The following is a 15,883-nucleotide window of genomic DNA, read 5'->3' as shown; positions in this document are numbered from 1 at the left end:
CACAAAACTGCACCATTCATCTGTACTATACACCCTTAATAGCACACTCATTGCAGATCCATGTGCAAGGAAGGTCACTGACACATCCATAGTTCTAGCTGTCTTTCTGAATAAATGCATACTTTGCTTTTGAGGTGCTCTTGGTTGTCTAGGAGATGCTGCATCTCCTGCATGAGTGTAATCGACATACGGCTTCAGAATGGTAAAGGCTGCGATGGCATAGCATGCCTGTGTTCTGGTGATGACATCCATTGCACAACAGTGTCTTGTAACACACTATCTACATGTTCTGAACTCAATAACCATAGTTTACTTAACATATGCACTGGGTACTATGAACACCTTCCTAATATTGAGTTGGACCCCCCTTTTGTCTTCAGAACAGCCTCAATTTGTCAGGGCATGGACTCTACAAGGTGTCAAGTATTCCACAGGGATGCTGTCCCATGTTTACGACAATACTTCCCACAGTATCAAGTTAGCTGGATGTCCTTTTGGTGGTGGACCATTCTTGATACACACGGGAAACTGTTGAGCGTGGATAACCCAGCAGTGTTCCAGTTGACACACTCAAACCGGTGCGCCTGGCACCTACTACCATACCCCATTCAAAGGCACTTAAAATGTTTGTGTTCGCCTCCCGAGTTGCGTAAGGCACTGCATTGGAGTGTTAGCTGTAGAGAGATTCTGTGTTTGAGTCCAGGCTCTGTCTCAGCCGGCCGCGACCAGGAGACCCATGGGGCGGTGCACAATTGGCCCAGCTTCGCCCGGGATAGAGGAGGGTTTGGCCGGTAGGGATGTCCTTGTCCCATCGCGAACTCATGACTCCTGTGCCGGGCCAGATGCAGTGCACGCTGACACAGTCGCCAGGTGCACGGTGTTTCCTCCGACACATTGGTGCGGCTGGCTTCTGGGTTACGTGGGCATTGTCAAGAAGCAGTGCGGCTTGGTTGGGTTTGGTTTCAGAGGACGCGCGGATCTCGACCTTCACCTCTCCTGAGTCTGTACGGGAGTTACAGCGATGAGACAAGATTTTAACTAACGAAATTAACGAAATTGGGGAGAAAACATGGTAAATAAATAAACTTGTTGCCCATTCACCCTCTGAATGACACACATACACAATCCATGTCTCAGTTTGATTTGAGTTGTCTCAGGGCTTAAAAATCCTTCTTTTTGAAGTGGATTTAACATGTGACATCAAGTGACATCAATAAGGGATCATAGCTTTCACCTGGTCAGTCTGTCCTGGAAAGAGTGGGTGTTCCTAATGTTTTGTCTACGAAGTGTATGTCAGAGGGGAGTTAAAGCGTTGATTAAAAAAAGGTAAATATTAAGCGACTACCTTACTACACTTAAACCTGTTCCTGGACTTAAAAGCACTATCAATCGAGATTCCACAATGAGCAGTCCAGAAGTAGGTTACTTTTATCAAGTCCTTTGTGATTAAAACAAATCCACACTGAACATAACAGATGCAAATGTTTTATCTGCAAGTTGGGCCTCTGGCAGGCCTATACCCATGAGAGGGACAGCCTTGCCAGGGCTTGGAGGCTCTTGTCTAGTCCGTCTCTGGCTGACAGGCAGTGACACAGTACTGGGATTTTGCCCAGTTTTGTCCAAGTTCTTGTCTTATCCAAAGGAGGAGGTTTCCATATTGCACCCACTTACTGTATACAGTGTACCCTCGGTTCCAAGAGAGGATTTTACTATTATTTGATTGTTCCATCTGGGCTTCAAAAGCTCTGGGTTACATTTGCTCCATGACATTCTGAGACCATTCTCTTACACTCCTTGTCCAGTTACCCTTTAGGGAACATAATTGAACTTTCAAAATCAAATCTCTGAAGGTTCTCCACTTGGAGTCTTAAAATGAGTTTTTGTAAGCCTGTGGTTGTGTGTTTGAAACATTGTGTGTGTGTAGTAGTATATGTACATGTGTTTAGAACTGTGTGGGCTGTGTATGTCGGCATGGGTGTGTGTCTTTGAAATGGTGTGTCTGTTGTGTTTGTGTGGCAGTTAAGTGAGTTTTGAAATAAGTGTCATGTGCATCCAGAGGTGAGTCATTTAGTGGACATGAGTTATAATAACAGTTTGATTAACTCAAAACAGCTGATTAAATCATTATTATAAACCCGGTTGTTTGAGCCCTGGATGCTAAATGGCTAAAGCTGTGGTATGAAACAGTACTTGTTTACTGTTCTAATTATGTTGGTAACCTGTTTATAATAGCAATAAGGCACCTTGTGGGATTTGTGGTATATAGCCAATACAGTGGCGGTCGGTGATGTTTAAGAGGGAGGATATTTTTTAGCATGGCCTTATTTCTATTACAGCATATTGGATGACGGTCATTCATATTCCATTCAATATAACATCGATAGGTTTAGGCTACTACATGATACTCAAATTGATCCTATACGCATCATGAGGTTGCTACAAACTAGCCTACAAATGAAAGTTTATAACGTCGGTGCACAGGTCTAGAGACACATTGGAATATTCAAGGTGACAGACCGTGACACATCCATTGACTTGACTTGGAAGAGTTGCAGTTTAACACTTACTTGCTTACTACATGATTGCATATGTGTTATTTCATAGTTTTGATGTCTTTACTATTATTTTAGAAAATAGTCAAAATAAAGTAAAACCCTTGGTATAGTTTTATCTATAAAGGACAACTTTAATGTTTCACTTTTATTATTTTTATGAAATTCACTGAGTAGGATGGTCCACCCCTTCCTCCTGAGGAGCCTCCACTGGACCAATATACCACGGCTAAGGACTGTATCCTGGCACTCTGCGTTGCGTTGTGCATAAGAATAGCCCTTAGTAGTGGTATATTGGCCATATACCACACCCCCTCGGCCTTATTGCTTAATTATCCTGTCGATGCCTAGAAGGATATACAGCATTCACAACCACAACCACCACTATTTTCTGTTCTCAAAGGGCAATCGAGAAAGTAGATTTGATCAGAGGCTTTTTATACTGTAGTACTTGGTCAATCCAATCACATACTCCATTCTATTCATGCATATTGGATACACCAGTGGAGGAAGGAGAGGACCATCCCCATTTGAATTTCTGAAAAATAAAAATAGCAAAACAAATTTTTTTAATAAAACAATACTAAATATGGGTTAAGCGGGCGGGTGTGAAGAAGCGCAGTTTGGCGGATCATGTTTCGGAGGACGCATGACTCGACCTTTGCCTCCTGAAGACCGTTGGGGAGTTGCAGCGATGACACAGATCGGAAAAGGGGGTAACCCCCCCTCCCCAAAAAAAACTATACTAACTATATTCACATCACCAGATAATTTATTAAAACAAACTGTTTTGCAATGAATGTCTACATCAGCCTCAACAGCACTCTGTAGGGTAGCACCATGGTGCAGCCGGAGAACAGTTAGTTTCCATCCTCCTATGGGTACATTGACTTCAATACAAAGAGGATCATTGTTCTCACCCCCTTCCATAGACTTACACAGTAATTATGACAGGTTGGAGGATGTCCTCCGGAAGTTATCAGAGCTCTTGCAGCATTTTATTTAAAAAATTACTACAATTTTTTGCTGTTGTTGCATGAACTGACTTGTTGTCCACCCAATCAAGGGATCAGAGAATGAATAGTACTGAAAGCACTGCAGTGAATAACATGTGGTCAGTAGTTGACTTAAAGAAAGACAATACGAGATAGAGAGAGATGACAGCTGCATATATGCCCAGGCAGTGAGCAGAGCAACAGGCCCAATCCCCACTAATGCACCCCCCAAGCCCCATCTTGCGACCTAAGAGGTATGTATCAGATGGTCAACATGCTCTGCTCACACGTACTGCAATGTCCGGCTTAAACCACACAAGAACACTAGACACTATGGAACACACAACTTTTACTATCTCATTCTGGAATATACAAGGTCTGAGGTCATCTGCCTTTGGTCTAAAGAGCAGGAACGCAAACTTCCTCAAAGAAATTGGAAATACAGACGTTGTCATCCTACACGAAACATGGTATAGAGGAGACGGACCCACTGGTTGCCCTCTAGGTCCCATCCACTAAACCACCTGGTGTAAAACAGGGTAAGACCCTGGGGATATGCTAATTTGGTGTAGAGCAGACCTAACCTACTCTGTTAAATTAGTCAAACAGGAACATTTTACATCTGGCTAGAAATTAATCTCAACAGAGATAAATGTCCTTGTGTGCTACCTATATCCCCCCCGGTATAATCCCCATACTTTAACGATAACAGCTTCTCCATCCAAGAGGGGGAGATCCACCATTTCCAAGCCCAGGGACATGTACTAGTCTGTGGCGATGTAAATGCCAGAACTGGACAAGATGCTGAACCTCTCAGCACACAGGGGGACAAACACCTACCATAGAGGTGACCGTATTCGCTCCCAAATATGGCCCCTTGACACAACTATGACAAAACAACCATAAAAAAATAGGTCAAAAACTCCTGCAGCTCTGTCGGACGCTGGGTCTGTACATAGTCAATGGCTTCAAGAAGACTCCTATGGTAGGTACACCAACAGCTCATCCCTTGGCAGTAGTACTGTAGATTACTTTATCACTGACCTCAACCCAGAGTCTCAGAGCATTCAGTCAGCCCACTAACACCCCATTCAGGTCACAGCAAAAAAATCACAGTCTACCTGAACAGAGCAATACTCAATCATTTAGGCATCAAAGCAAAATGAACTGCACAATATTAAGAAATGCTATATATGGAAGGAAAGTGGTGTAACAACATACCCCAAAACAAATAGGAAACAACAAATTCAATCCCTTTCTTGACAACTTCCTGGGGACAAAACATTTCACTGTAATAGTGAAGGTGTAAATTTGACAGAAAGCCTAAACAGTATATTTGACCTTTCAGCTTCCCTATCAAAATCTACAAATTTCAAGCAGACATCCTAAGAAAATTAACAACAATGACAAATGGATTGATGAAGAATGTAAAAAACTAAAGAAATTGAGAAACCTATCCAACCAAAAACATAGAGACCCAGAAATCCTGAGTCTTTGCCTTCACTATTGTGAATCACTAAAGAGAATAGAATCTAACCAGTTCTGTGAATATTGGAACACACTTAACAAACAACAACATTAAGATGTATCTATCCAATATGGATAAACTACTTTTACCAATCTTTTTGGCTCTATAACAAAGAACGAAGAGCAAAAACATCTACATGATCAATTACAAATCTTAGAATCAGTTTTTGAAGACTACCAGAACCCCACTGGATTCTCCAATTACATTGAATGAACTACTGGACAAAAAGAAACCCTCCAACCCATAAAGGCCTGTGGTGTTGATGGGATCCTACATGAAATTACAGACCACAAATTCCAATTGGCTATACTTAAACTCTTTAACATCATCCTGAGCTCTGGCATCTTCCCCAATATTTAGAACCAAGGACTGATAACCCCAATCCACAAAAGTGGAGATAAATTTGACCTCAATAACTACCGTAGGATATGCGTCAACAGCAACTTTGGGAAAATCCTCTGCATTATCATTAACAGCAGACTTGCACATTTCATTAGTGAAAACAACATACCTAAATGACAAACAAACAAACCAAAACAAAGGCAATGTCTTCTCATGCTTTGTTGACATCAAATATTTTGACTCAATTTGTAAAGATGGTCTGTTATACACATTGATGGAATGTTGTGCTGGGGGAAAACATAAAGTCCATGTACCCAAACAAGTGTGCAGTTAAAATTGGTAGATAATACACACATTTCATTCAACAAGGCCATGGGGTGAGACAAGGATGTAGTTTAAGCCCCACCCTCTTCAACATATATATACACACGCGCACACACACACACACACACAAAAGTATTTTGTCAGCCACCAATTGTGCAAGTTCTCCCACTTAAAAAGATGAGGCATGTAATTTTCATCATAGGTACACTTCAACTATGCCAGACAAAATGAGAAGAAAAAAAATCTAGAAAATCACATTGTAGGCTTTTTAATTAATTAATTTGCAAATTATGGTGGCAAATAAGTATTTGGTCACCTACAAACAAGCAAGATTTCTGGCTCTCACAGACCTGTAACTTCTTCTTTAAGAGGCTCTTCTGTCCTCCACTCATTACCTGTATTAATGGCACCTGTTTGAACTTGTTATCAGTATAAAATACACCTGTCCACAACCTCACAGTCACACTCCAAACTCCACTATGGCCAAGACCAAAGAGCTGTCAAAGGACACCAGAAACAAAATTGTAGACCTGCACCAGGCTGGGAAGACTGAATCTGCAATAGGTAAGCAGCTTGGTTTGAAGAAATCAACTGTGGGAGCAATTATTAGGAAATGGAAGACATACAAGACCATTGATATTCTCCTTCGATCTCACCCCGTGGGGTCAAAATGATCACAAGAACGGTGAGCAAAAATCCCAGAACCACACGGGGGGACCTAGTGAATGACCTGCAGAGAGCTGGGACCAAAGTAAGAAAGCCTACACCAGTAGGCTACATCAGTAACACACTACGCCGCAAGGACTCAAATCCTGCAGTGCCAGACGTGTCCCCCTGCTTAAGCCAGCACATGTCCAGGCCCATCTGAAGTTTGCTAGAGAGCATTTGGATGATCCAGAAGAAGATTGGGAGAATGTTATATGGTCAGATGAAACCAAAATAGAACTTTTTGGTAAAAACTCAACTCATCGTGTTTGGAGGACAAAGAATGCTGAGTTGCATCCAAAGAACACCATACCTACTGTGAAGCATGGGGGTGGAAACATCATGCTTTGGGGCTGTTCTTCTGAAAAGGGACCAGGACGACTGATCCGTGTAAAAGAAAGAATGAATGGGGCCATGTATCGTGAGATTGAGTGAAAATCTCCTTCCAACAGCATGGGCATTGAAGATGAAACGTCGCTGGGTCTTTCAGCATGACAATGATCTCAAACACACGGCCCGGGCAACGAAGGAGTGGCTTCATAAGAAGCATTTCAAGGTTCTGGAGTGGCCTAGCCAGTCTCCAGATCTCAAACCCATAGAAAATCTTTGGAGGGAGTTGAAAGTCTGTATTGCCTAGCAATGTTGACCTAAATGACTAATGATGATAAATACAATCCACCTGTGTGTAATCAAGTCTCCGTATAAATGCACCTGCACTGTGATAGTCTCAGAGGTCCGTTAAAAGCGCAAAGAGCATCATGAAGAACAAGGAACACACCATTAGGTCCGAGATACTGTTGTGAAGAAGTTTAAAGCCGGATTTGGATACAAAAAGATTTCCCAAGCTTTGAACATCCCAAGGAGCACTGTGCAAGCTATAATATTGAAATGGAAGGAGTATCAGGCCACTGCAAATCTACCAAGACCTGGCCGTCCCTCTAAACTTTCAGCTCATACAAGGAGAAGACTAATCAGAGATGCAGCCAAAAGGCCCATGATCACTGCAGAGATCTACAGCTGAGGTGGGAGACTCTGTCCATAGGACAACAATCAGTCATATATTGCACAAATCTGGCCGTTATGGAAGAGTGGCAAGAAGAAAGCCATTTCTTAAAGATATCCATAAAAAGTGTCGTTTAAAGTTTGCCACAAGCCACCTGGGAGACACACCAAACATATGGAAGAAGGTGCTCTGGTCAGATGAAACCAAAATTTTGGCAACAATGCAAAACGTTATGTTTGGCGTAAAAGCAACACAGCTCATCACCCTGAACACACCATACCCACTGTCAAACATGGTGGTGGCAGCATCATGGTTTGGGCCTGCTTTTCTTCAGCAGGGACAGGGAAGATGGTTAAAATTGATGGGAAGATGGATGGAGCCAAATACAGGACCATTCTGGAAGAAAACCTGATGGAGTCTGCAAAAGACCTAAGACTGGGACGGAGATTTGTCTTCCAACAAGACAATGATCCAAAACATAAAGCAAAATCTACAATGGAATGGTTCAAAAATAAACATATCCAGGTGTTAGAATGGCCAAGTCAAAGTCCAGACCTGAATCCAATCGAGAATCTGTGGAAAGAACTGAAAACTGCTGTTCACAAATGCTCTCCATCCAACCTCTCTGAGCTTGAGCTGTTTTGCAAGGAGGAATGGGAAAAAACTTCAGTCTCTCGATGTGCAAAACTGAGAGAGACATACCCCAAGCGACTTACAGCTGTAATCGTAGCAAAAAGTGGCTCTACAAAGTATTAACTTAAGGGGGCTGAATAATTTTGCACGCCCAATTTTTCAGTTTTTGATTTGTTAAAAAAGTTTGAAATATCCAATAAATGTCGTTCCACTTGTTGTTGATTCTTCACAAAAAAATAGTTTTATATCTATGTCTGAAGCCTGAAATGTGGCAAAAGGTCGCAAAGTTCAAGGGGGCCGAATACTTTCGCAAGGCACTGTGTGTGTATATATATATATATATACACACTGCTCAAAATAAAGGGAACACTAAAATAACACATCCAAGATCTGAATGAATGAAATATTTTTATTAAATACTTTTTCTTTAAATAGTTGAATGTGCTGACAACAAAAATCACACAAATTATCAATGGAATTTATCAACTCATGGAGGTCTGGATTTGGAGTCACACTCAACATTAAAGTGGAAAACCACACTACAGGCTGATCCAACTTTGATGTGATATCCTCAAAATGAGGCTCAGTAGTGTGTGTGTGGCCTCCACGTACCTGTATGACCTCCCAACAACGCCTGGGCATGCTCCTGAAGAGGTGGCGGATGGTCTCTTGAGGGATCTCCTCCCAGACCTGGACTAAAACATCCACCAACTCCTGGACAGTCTGTGGTGCAACGTGGCGTTGGTGGATGGAGCGAGACATGATGTCCCAGATGTGCTCAATTGGATTCAGGTCTGGGGAACGGGCGGGCCAGTCCATAGCATCAATGCCTTCCTCTTGCAGGAACTGCTGACACACTCCAGCCACATGAGGTCCAGCATGGTCTTGCATTAGGATGAACCCAGGGCCAACTGCAACAGCGTATGGTCTCACAAAGGGTCTGAGGATCTCATCTCGGTACCTAATTGCAGTCTAGGCTACCTCTGGCGAGCACATGGAGGGCTGTGCGGCCCACCAAAGAAATGCCACCCCACACCATGACTGACCCACTGCCAAATCGGTCATGCTGGAGGATGTTGCAGGCAGCAGAACATTCTCCACTGCGTTTTTCAGACTGTCACGTCTGTCACATGCTCAGTGTGAACCTGCTTTCATCTGTAAAGAGCACAGGGCGCCAGTGGTGAATTTGCTAATCTTGGTGTTCTCTGGCAGTGGCAAACGTCCTACACGGTGTTGGGCTGTAAGCACAACCCCCACCTGTGGACGTCGGGCCCTCATGGAGTCCGTTTGAGCAGACACATGCACATTTGTGGCCTGCTGGAGGTCATTTTGCAGGGCTCTGGCAGTGCTCCTCCAGTGCTCCTTCATCCTTGCACATGTGTTGTAACAATTTTTGCTGCATGCTATATTTGAGACAAGCTACTGATATTGTTGCAGTGAATAACAGACATGTTATGTTGAAATTGTGTTGAAGTTTGTTTTAATTACATTATTTAATTGAGCATATACAGTGGGGGGGGGGGGGAAGTATTTAGTCAGCCACCAATTGTGCAAGTTCTCCCACTTAAAAATATGAGAGAAGCCTGTAATTTTCGTCCTAGGTACATTTCAACGATGACAGACAAAATGAGAGAAAAAAAATCCAGAAAATCACATTGTAGGATTTTTAATGAATTTATTTCCAAATTATGGTGGAAAATAAGTATTCTGGCAAAGTCAAATTACACCTCACTTTCACAATACCACCATGCAAACAAAAGCCACAATTACTAAAGGGGTTTTCAGTGATATCTATAACTACTCAACAAGTCATCACAAATATTATATCTTGCTATGCATCAAGCCTTCAGCATTACACACAGTAGACTACATACCCAGTTCACAACTCCCAGTTGGCCGTGCATTTAGTTTTCAGTATCGTCTAGAAAGAAAACAGATTGTGGTCATTAAGTAATGTAAGGGAACCTCTAGGGATGTGTGTACAAGAATGCACCTTACTTTAGCTAATAGCCTATACAGTACCTGATCCTGCAGAGCTGGATGCTGATGTGACATGCTGTGACTTCTTGGGGGAGACATCTTCTACATCAACCTGAAATATATGATATACTCATCATATGAGAGGTGGTGGAGGGGTTAAGTCTTTAAACATTAGTTTAAAACTATACTACTCACCATATGACACCTCCTACCTGTAGTGTTTTTGCCCCCATTTTCCATCTTTCAACCTCTCTTCAGACCTTAGTTGTAACGACGTTCTTCGTTTGTCGAAAGAGTCGGACCGAAATGCAGCGTGTTTGTTACTTATGTTTATTAGTGAAAACAAATAACGAAACTATACATGAAATAACGAATAAATACAAAACAACAAAACGGAACGTGAAACCTATTACAGCCTGACTGGTGAAACTAACACAGAGACAGGAACAATCACCCACGAAATACAAAGCGAAACCCAGGCTACCTATGCCAAACCTATGAAACACACACCCCTAATCAGCTACAATCCCAATAACTAAAAAAAAACACTAAATACAACAAACAATAAACCCATGTCACACCCTGGCCTGACCAACTAATTAACTAAAACACAAAATACTAAGACCAAGGCGTGACAGAACCCCCCCCCCTAAGGTGCGGACTCCCGAACGCACCTCAAAACCATAGGGAGGGTCCGGGTGGGCGTCTGTCCATGGTGGCGGTTCCGGCTCCGGACGTGGACCCCACTTCATAAATGTCATTGTTCCTCCCCTTCGCGTCCTGGGATGATCCACCCTCACCGCCGACCATGGCCGAATAGTCCTCACCCAGAAACCTACATAACAGAGGAGCAGCTCGTGACTGAGGGGCAGCTCGGGACTGAGGCAGCTCGTGACTGAGGGGCAGCTCGGGACTGAGGGGCAGCTCGGGACTGAGGGGCAGCTCGGGACTGAGGGGCAGCCCGGCACTGAGAAGAAGCCCAGTACCGAGAAGAAGCCCAGTACCGAGATGAAGCCCAGTACCGAGATGAAGCCCAGCCAGGCAGTTGAATCCGGCAGATCCTGGTTGACTGGCGGATCCTGGCTGACTATCAGATCTGGCAGATCCTGGCTGACTGGCGGATCCTGGCTGTCCGGCGGATCCTGGCTGACTGGCTGATCCTGGCTCACTGGCAGATCTGGCAGATCCTGGCTGACTGGCGGATCTGGAAGAGTCTGGTTGACTGGCAGATCTGGAAGAGTCTGGTTGACTGGCAGATCTGGAAGAGTCTGGTTGACTGGCAGATCTGGAAGAGTCTGGTTGACTGGCAGATCTGGAAGAGTCTGGCTGACTGGCAGATCTGGAAGAGTCTGGCTGACTGGCAGATCTGGAAGAGTCTGGCTGACTGGCAGATCTGGAAGAGTCTGGCTGACTGGCAGATCTGGAAGAGTCTGGCTGACTGGCAGATCTGGAAGGGTCTGGCTGACTGGCAGATCTGGAAGAGTCTGGCTGACTGGCGGATCTGGAAGAGTCTGGTTGACTGGCGGATCTGGAAGAGTCTGGTTGACTGGCGGATCTGGAAGAGTCTGGTTGACTGGCGGATCTGGAAGAGTCTGGTTGACTGGCGGATCTGGAAGAGTCTGGCTGACTGGCGGATCTGGAAGAGTCTGGCTGACTGGCGGATCTGGAAGAGTCTGGCTGACTGGCGGATCTGGAAGAGTCTGGCTGACTGGCGGATCTGGAAGAGTCTGGCTGACTGGCGGATCTGGAAGAGTCTGGCTGACTGGCGGATCTGGAAGAGTCTGGCTGACTGGCGGATCTGGAAGAGTCTGGCTGACTGGCGGATCTGGAAGAGTCTGGCTGACTGGCGGATCTGGAAGAGTCTGGCTGACTGGCGGATCTGGAAGAGTCTGGCTGACTGGCGGATCTGGAAGAGTCTGGCTGACTGGCAGATCCTGGCAGACTGGCAACTCTGGCTGCTCCAAGCAGACTGGCAGCTCCTTGCAGACTGGCAACTCTGGCTGCTCCAAGCAGACTGACAGCTCTGGCTGCCCCATGCAGACTGGCAGCTCTAGCTGCTCCATGCAGGCTGGCAACACTGGATGCTCCATGTAGACTGGCAGCTCTGGAAGAGTCTGGCTGACTGGCAGATCTGGAAGAGTCTGGCTGACTGGCAGATCTGGAAGAGTCTGGCTGACTGGCAGATCTGGAAGAGTCTGGTTGACTGGCAGATCTGGAAGAGTCTGGTTGACTGGCAGATCTGGAAGAGTCTGGCTGACTGGCAGATCTGGAAGAGTCTGGCTGACTGGCGGATCTGGAAGAGTCTGGCTGACTGGCGGATCTGGAAGAGTCTGGCTGACTGGCGGATCTGGAAGAGTCTGGCTGACTGGCGGATCTGGAAGAGTCTGGCTGACTGGCGGATCTGGAAGAGTCTGGCTGACTGGCAGATCCTGGCAGACTGACGGCTCTGGCTGCTCCATGCTGACTGACGGCTCTGGCTGCTCCATGCTGACTGGCGGCTCTGGCTGCTCCATGCAGACTGGCAGCTCTGGCTGCTCCAGGCAGACTGGCAGCTCCTTGCAGACTGGCAGCTCTAGCTGCTCCATGTAGACTAGCAGCTCCTTGCAGACTAGCAGCTCTAGCTGCTCCAGGCAGACTGGCAGCTCTGGCTGCTCCATGCAGACTGGCAGCTCCATGCAGACTGGCAGCTCTAGCTGCTCCATGCAGACTGGCAGCTCTGGCTGCTTCATGCAGACTGGCAGCTCCTTGCAGACTGGCAGCTCTAGCTGCTCCATGCAGACTGGCAGCTCCTTGCAGATTGGCAGCTCCTTGCAGACTGGCAGCTCTAGCTGCTCCATGCAGACTGGCAGCTCCTTGCAGACTGGCAACTCTGGCTGCTCCAAGCAGACTGACAGCTCTGGCTGCCCCATGCAGACTGGCAGCTCTAGCTGCTCCATGCAGGCTGGCAACACTGGATGCTCCATGTAGACTGGCAGCTCTGGAAGAGTCTGGCTGACTGGCAGATCTGGAAGAGTCTGGCTGACTGGCAGATCTGGAAGAGTCTGGTTGACTGGCGGATCTGGAAGAGTCTGGTTGACTGGCGGATCTGGAAGAGTCTGGCTGACTGGCGGATCTGGAAGAGTCTGGCTGACTGGCGGATCTGGAAGAGTCTGGCTGACTGGCGGATCTGGAAGAGTCTGGCTGACTGGCGGATCTGGAAGAGTCTGGCTGACTGGCGGATCTGGAAGAGTCTGGCTGACTGGCGGATCTGGAAGAGTCTGGCTGACTGGCGGATCTGGAAGAGTCTGGCTGACTGGCGGATCTGGAAGAGTCTGGCTGACTGGCGGATCTGGAAGAGTCTGGCTGACTGGCGGATCTGGAAGAGTCTGGCTGACTGGCGGATCTGGAAGAGTCTGGCTGACTGGCGGATCTGGAAGAGTCTGGCTGACTGGCGGATCTGGAAGAGTCTGGCTGACTGGCGGATCTGGAAGAGTCTGGCTGACTGGCGGATCTGGAAGAGTCTGGCTGACTGGCGGATCTGGAAGAGTCTGGCTGACTGGCGGATCTGGAAGAGTCTGGCTGACTGGCGGATCCTGGCAGACTGACGGCTCTGGCTGCTCCATGCTGACTGACGGCTCTGGCTGCTCCATGCTGACTGGCGGCTCTGGCTGCTCCATGCAGACTGGCGGCTCTGGCTGCTCCATGCAGACTGGCGGCTCTGGCTGCTCCAGGCAGACTGGCAGCTCCTTGCAGACTGGCAGCTCTAGCTGCTCCATGTAGACTGGCAGCTCCTTGCAGACTGGCAGCTCTAGCTGCTCCAGGCAGACTGGCAGCTCTGGCTGCTCCATGCAGACTGGCAGCTCCATGCAGACTGGCAGCTCTAGCTGCTCCAGGCAGACTGGCAGCTCTGGCTGCTTCATGCAGACTGGCAGCTCCTTGCAGACTGGCAGCTCTAGCTGCTCCATGCAGACTGGCAGCTCCTTGCAGATTGGAAGCTCCTTGCAGACTGGCAGCTCTAGCTGCTCCATGCAGACTGGCAGCTCCTTGCAGACTGGCAACTCTGGCTGCTCCAAGCAGACTGACAGCTCTGGCTGCCCCATGCAGACTGGCAGCTCTAGCTGCTCCATGCAGGCTGGCAACACTGGATGCTCCATGTAGACTGGCAGCTCTAGCTGCTCCATGCAGACTGACAGCTCTGGTTGCTCTAAGCAGACTGACAGCTCTGGCTGCCCCATGCAGACTGACAGCTCTGGCTGCTCAATGCAGACTGACAGCTCTGGCTGCTCCATGCAAACTGGCAGCTCTAGCTGCTCCATGTAGACTGACAGCTCTGGCTGCTCTAAGCAAACTGGCAGCTCTAGCTGCTCCATACAGGCAGGAGGCTCCGGCAGCGCTGTAGAGGAGGAAGGCTCTAGAACCGCTGAACAGGCGGGAGACTCCGACAGCGCAGGAGAGGGAGAAAGCGCTGGCTGCGCTGAACAGGCGAGGCGCACTGAAGGCCTGATGCGTGGTGCTGGCACTGGTGGTATTTGGCCGAGAACACGCACAGGAAGCCTAGTGCGGGGAACTGCTACTGGAGGGCTGGGGTGTGGAGGTGGTACTGGATAGAGGACAGGCACAGGAAGCCTGGTGCGGGGAGCTACCATCGGAGGACTAGTGTGTGAAGGTGGCACAGGATGGACTAGACCGTGAAGGTGTACTGGAGAGCCTGAGAGCAGGACTGGCACAGGACGTGCAAGGCTAGGTAGGTACACAGGAGGCTTAGTGCGTGAGGCTGGCACATTTTTCACCAGCCGACTAACACGCACCTCAGGACTAGTATGGAGCGCTGACCCAGGTGCCATTAAATCCCTGACACACTCCGTCGGACAAATATTGTACCTAAAGCACCAAACTAGCAACTCCCTCATTAATTTCTCCTCCAATTTCCCCATTAACTCCTTCACAGTCTCTGCTTCGCTCACCTCCAACACCGATTCTGGTCTCCTCCTTGGCTCTTCACGATAAACAGGCAGAGTTGGCTCAGGTCTGTCTCCTGACTCAGCCACTCCCCCTCTGAGTCCCCCCCCCCAAGAAATTTTTGGGGCTTCGCTCTGCGCCGCCGTGTCTTTTTTTTCGACTCCATTCTCCTATAGCCCTCTTCGCACTGCTCCAGCGAATCCCAGGCGGGCTCCGGCACTCTCTCTGGGTCGGCCGCCCACCTGTCTATTTCTTCCCACGCCGTAATATCCATACTGTACTCCATTCTGGGCTGCTCCTGTTTCCATCCACGTCGCCGTGCTGCCTCCTCATACCAGCGCCTCTCCGCTTCAGCCGCTTCTAGTTCCTCCTTAGGGCGGCGATATTCACCAGGCTGAGCCCAGGGTCCTTTTCCTTCCAGCTCCTGTTTCCTCTTCGCCTGCTGCACCTTTGGGCAGCTACACTCCCTGGTTTAGCCCAGGGTCCTCTCCCGTCAAGGATTTCCTCCCATGTCCAGAAATCCTTAATACGCGGCTCCTCTTTGGGCTGCTCCTCTTTGGGCTGCTCCTGCCTGTTGACACGCTGCTCGGTCCGTGTGTGGTGGGTGATTCTGTAACGACGTTCTTCGTTTGTCGAAAGAGAGTCGGACCGAAATGCAGCGTGTTTGTTACTCATGTTTATTAGTGAAAACAAATAACGAAACTATACATGAAATAACGAATAAATACAAAACAACAAAACGGACCGTGAAACCTATTACAGCCTGACTGGTGAAACTAACACAGAGACAAGAACAATGACCCACGAAATACAAAGCGAAACCCAGGCTACCTAAATACGGTTCCCAATCAGAGACAACGAGAATCACCTGACTCTGATTGAG

The 15,883-nt window shown here is 47.4% G+C and overlaps 1 protein-coding gene across 4 annotated transcripts in view; it reads left to right on the top strand.

The window, feature by feature from the left end:
• LOC135524649 (3',5'-cyclic-AMP phosphodiesterase 4D-like) overlaps positions 1-15,883 on the top strand; it is a 157,260-nt gene that overhangs the window by 40,976 nt on the left and 100,401 nt on the right. The gene's annotated exons all lie outside the window — the stretch shown is intronic.

The sequence above is a fragment of the Oncorhynchus masou genome, chromosome 31, assembly GCF_036934945.1.
Source record: "Oncorhynchus masou masou isolate Uvic2021 chromosome 31, UVic_Omas_1.1, whole genome shotgun sequence".
In the NCBI taxonomy this organism is placed as follows: Eukaryota; Metazoa; Chordata; class Actinopteri; order Salmoniformes; family Salmonidae; genus Oncorhynchus; species Oncorhynchus masou.
This window is presented reverse-complemented; position numbering and strand designations above follow the sequence as displayed.